General features: G+C 39.1%; 2 long non-coding RNA genes across 2 annotated transcripts; both read right to left on the bottom strand.

The window, feature by feature from the left end:
- Window positions 1-1,096: 1,096 nt before the first annotated feature.
- Window positions 1,097-2,194, bottom strand: LOC145912350 (uncharacterized). The gene is made up of 2 exons (XR_014403292.1): window positions 2,071-2,194; window positions 1,097-1,628 (listed from the first exon to the last, which is right to left on the bottom strand). It is a non-coding gene; the product is annotated as an uncharacterized LOC145912350 (long non-coding RNA).
- Window positions 2,195-3,862: 1,668 nt separating this feature from the next.
- LOC145912382 (uncharacterized) lies at window positions 3,863-4,489 on the bottom strand. The gene is made up of 2 exons (XR_014403294.1): window positions 4,408-4,489; window positions 3,863-4,224 (listed from the first exon to the last, which is right to left on the bottom strand). It is a non-coding gene; the product is annotated as an uncharacterized LOC145912382 (long non-coding RNA).
- Between the last annotated feature and the right edge of the window lie 651 nt (window positions 4,490-5,140).

The following is a 5,140-nucleotide window of genomic DNA, read 5'->3' on the forward strand; positions in this document are numbered from 1 at the left end:
AACACATAACACAACTTATATTTGTTTTGTTTTTGACAAAGAAACGCTTAATTGTGACTAAAAATTAATTTTCAGAAAATCGAAGGTCAGTTTATTACAGTTGAAGTCGATGTTCACCGCAGCCAGGATAGCATCAGTGCCACTGCAAATGTATGTTGAGCTTTAAATAGAGCTGCTAGGTTTTAACAAACGTTTTTTTTTTTACTTTTGTGTTGGTTTTTATCACTAGATGGTTGATCGAGATCTAAAGGCTGCTGGTGACCACATAATTGACGGACCGGAAAAGGTTTTGACAGCCGAGGTAATATACACTTTGAAGTTATGACGAAAACTTTAGGACATAAACATTCTTTACCTATAATTTTGCTTTTGCAGGCTGACACTGGGTTACAGCAAGAAAAAATGGCGCCTTCCACTGTTGTGGACCTTTTGTTTTCAAAGAACATTGGCGCCGTCATTAAAACTCTTGATGGGGTTTTCGAACGAGTAAGTTTGATTATCTACCTGTCTTGACAAATATTTTATGTAAACTAATCTTGATTACAGAACATGATCGGGAACTCCATGATCGGGTTGTATGGAGGCAACAGCAAAGGAATGGTAATTGATCTTGACGATCAACTGCTCAACGAGTTGGACAACCTCCCTGTAGCCCAGACAGTCTAACTTTATACACATGCTGTGCCCCTATCTTTATATATTTATTGTTGTTCTATTTGATAATATTTTTGTAATAAAATATATTTTGCATGTATTTTTACTGGTTTGTGGTTTGATTTAGGGTAATCGACATTGAGTTGATGTCGAACTGAATTTGTTTGTTATCTTGAGTTATTTTACCCCAATTAACTCATTAAGTATTTTCACGCTAAAAACAAAACTTTTTAACCCGCGCTAAAAACAAAACTGGTCAAGCTCAGACTTAGACAACCGTGCTTAATATAAAACCACGCAATGCGGTGTTTATATACATATATGTACATGTCAACATTCATGTTGATTTATAGCCATAAAAGCCAACCACTTTTGTAACAAACCATTCAACTGATGTACTCGCGTGCTCTACTACTTTGTAATGGTTTATGATCAAGCGACAGTGATCAAGATCTTAATCTCGAGAATGTTTGAAATGAAAATACAAAGGCATCGACATAGAATACAAACCGACTATTTGCTTGTGGGTGAAATACAACGAGACAAAACGGTCGTTTGTTGCAAAGTTAACCGAAGGTGCATGATTGTAAATGTTACTTGATTGTCGTTTAATATATGCAAAGGAAATCACATCAGATAACACTGATATTTACAAAAAATAAACTACATGATATTGAGGTGAATGATGAAATACAGCACTAATTGGTAAAAAAGGATAATATACAATTACTCATTCACGCTTAGAACAGTGACTCTTTGCGACACGGTAGCAACACCATCGTTTATGCGTACTTGTTTTTCCACCGCAATGATTACCTTCTTGTCTTGTGGGGCTGCTTGTTGCTGATGCGGAACAACCGATAGTTGCTGATTACTTTGCGCTCTTTTTTCACTAACTTCGGAGTTAGCTTTCAAGCAATGGTAGATGCAGAAGCAGGGACAAAAGATGAGGCAACACAAACACGCGATGCAGTCTGAATACAAAAAAAATTGATTTAAGTTTTGTGAATTTAATCTTTCAGATCTGGTTCCAAAGGAAAAAAAGTAACTGCCCTGTGTCTGGCCTGAGTTGCCAGTAATCCTAATTATATAAACACCAATAGCTGAGTTGGCTAATAGGTCTGAACAGTGAGGTGATCCTACTTTCTCAATGCAATGGCATAGAGCCCCACTATACGTAAATGTAAGGCCTCCTGGCAAGTTGTGCGCTTGCAAACCACAGTATCTTCGTCACAATATACCTCTTTAACCCCTGGACAGTCAATAGAGCGTTGGGTCTGTTTGGCCATCGGGTCGTGAGTAAAATCCTCACCGGGGCTTGATTTTGAAATCCTGCTAAGACTTATCGGGACAAAGTGCCGATCCAGATCGTCTGTAATGCCAATGAACTTAACAATAAACAACACAAACTTTTACCGCAGTCGTTGTCGTTCGATGTCATGGTGAAGGGATTTCCCAAAGTAAATCTGAATTGCAATCTTAGAAATATACCTCAGCAAATCTTTCTCGAAGCAATGTTTTATGTAAAGTACATTAGTCCTGAGAATAAATGGCATAAGCACTTGCCGAAACGTTTTAAACAACTAAAACATTTCAATATTTTCAGCAGTAGGGACCATAGTCTCCTTATTCTCAGAATTATGAGTAAATCCGTAAATAGTGTTCCTAACCACATCTAGTCCTGTACGAAATTACTGCTTTCTCCACGGCAAATACTAGCTTTTCAGCTTTATTTTTCAACCGTGTACTGAGTTTAAACCCATGCCGTACCTACGCAGTTAGCAATACTCCGGCCTACACAGTTGGAAACGTAGTACGTAACCTGTGTGATTCAGTTGTAAATTTGTGATGATTTTTCGACCCCCGCACGATACAGGCGTTTAACATTTCCACCTAATCTAAAATCAACTGGTTAGTAAAACGCAGTATACTTGCTTTGTGAAAAGTGTCGCCAGAGTCTTGTATAATAGCATATAGTGATGCGGATTGTCATGCTGGGTAACTTCAACATAATTTCGTGGAACGTAGCTACAATGAGGACTTGTTTTGGTTATGTTGCCAAAACCGTAGTGTTTATAAAGAGTTAGTTCGAACATTTATTTAAACTCTTTGCTTGATCTGCACTTATAGACGGCCAGTTAACTATTCTGCAGCACATTAATTATTCGTCACATTATTTTCATTACCCAAAGCAACAACACATGAGACAACACATTAGTCGTAGTGCACTACAGGCACACAAAAAAACTAACATTGTACACTAAGTAATATTTCATTGGATAACGCACGCACAGCAAGTAATAACACATTTACAAAAACAAACAGTATTGTATTAGCAGCTGATCAGGCATCATGAATTCGTTACAATGGGAAAGGTCTAACGTTGGACTCCTATAACTTGGACCTTTTCGCTGACTGTAGCTACGCCGTCATGGATGTGAATTTGCTTCTGGACAACAGCCACGACCGTTGGTTCAGGTTTGGGCTCTGATTTTTGATAGACGACGACTCTTTGAGGTGGTGGCGCATCTCCGGCATCCACGCAACACATTATACACTTGTACAACAAGTACGCCAAGTAGAAGGGTGTGCAGAAGAGGCAGCAAATGATGTGACATGTCACTAAAACATACAGGTCTAAATTTGTAACATGGCACCCATTGACGACATGGAGTTGCCAAGTTGCTATTGCCCGCTTTAGGCGTTTCTGGCAACCCAATCATTCCACTATATATTTAAATCTATAGTTTTTGGTCTAATAGTTAAAACTTATTTGAAAGCTGTTTGAAAGTTTGAAAGCTGCAGACAGAAGGTCTCATCAGGGCAGCTGGACCTTAGAGGTCGAAACAACATTTCCTTTTGATTATATTTCAGGAGTAAAACAGGTCGCCTAAGCGGGTGGGAATCTCCCAGTCTTATTTAACTTTTACATCGTTGTAGTGACACGAGCATAGCCGATAACTATTTTAGCGAAATAAGTAAGGCACTGTGGCAGAGAACTTTCCTCGGTAATGCTGTATTTTCGCGAGTGATGCAATACTGTCTGTCTCATTTCAAACTAAATTTTAGTACCTGCATTGGTGATGCACGACTACTTTTCGTTTAGTCTTCCCACAGATTACATATGGAAAGTAAACAAAGCATATCGAGTCTCCATCCGATTCCATAATTGTTAGCATACGTACAAGCAAAAACCAGTATACGTTGTTTAGGGTTTTATAATTGTGGATAACATATTCTCATGCACATCATGTTCGTACTCAAAATACTATCTAATTTGAAATGAATATTATGTTTTTACGTCTTGACAGCAGTGCTAGCGTATCTCAGCGATTTGAACCCGTTCGCTCACAGTAGCAACGCCATCATTCACATAGACTTCCTTTTGAACAGCAATGAACACTTTATTTTGAGGCGGGGCGACAGATTGCTTGTAAACCACGACTTGTCCCGGCTGGACCACTTGTTCTTCTTTGGTGCAATGTTGGTAGATTTTGTAAATGGCCCAAATAAGCATGAAAGGCAAAGCAATGACAAAGAGGAAGAGATAGCAGAGACACAGCACCAAATCTGGGTTAAAACACATGGATAATTAAATGCCTTGAATTGTCCGAAAGAAAGAATCCAATAAGCTTTTATTTAACAGATATAGAGCAAAAAAAAATTCCACAGACCATGACTAAATTGCACCCACCGCAGTAAATTGCACAATTGCACCCACTGCAAAGAATAAACATTGAATAAACGACTTACCAAATTCATCGTCGTCTGATGATCCCATTTCGAACGATGTCAGTTTTGTTATCCAAATGTCAACTTGAAAACTATAGCTGTGTACAATACGTATATAATGGTTTCTCAATATGTACATTATATGCTCAAAGGAGCCATAATAATCAATGAGAGCCGCAGACAGGGTGTATACACACACTTCGACCTGTAAGGTCTCATCAGTGCAGTTGTTGATGTGGCACTGTGCTAGCTGGTAGACTAAAAGGCACACAGATTTCCACTTTGTGGTACCTTTCGGTCAATCGTCGATATGTTGGGTACCAAACTAGGTACCAATCAACACAGACGAACCACGTGGAGCGCACTATGGCTAAAACAACTGTTTGGGATCCAATAGCGCTATCGACTTGGCTTTCACCCAAATCATATTATATGCGCAAAAGAGCCATAATAATCAATGAGAGCTGCGCAGCTTGTTCTGTATGTTGTTTTGGCCATAGTGCGCTCCACGTGGTTCGTCTGTGTTGATTGTTACCTAATTTGGTACCCAACATATCGACGATTGACCGAAAGGTACCACAAGTGGAAATCTGTGTGCCTGCTAGTCTACCAGCTAGCACAGTGCCACATCAACAGCTGCACTGATGAGACCTTACAGGTCGAAACAGTGCGTGTATACACCCTGTCTGCAGCTCTCATGTATATTATAGTTTTATAATATGTATATCCCAGCATTTTGCTCCGTCTTTTTACT

This window comes from Ascidia mentula, chromosome 8 (genome assembly GCF_947561715.1).
Source record: "Ascidia mentula chromosome 8, kaAscMent1.1, whole genome shotgun sequence".
NCBI lineage: Eukaryota > Metazoa > Chordata > Ascidiacea > Phlebobranchia > Ascidiidae > Ascidia > Ascidia mentula.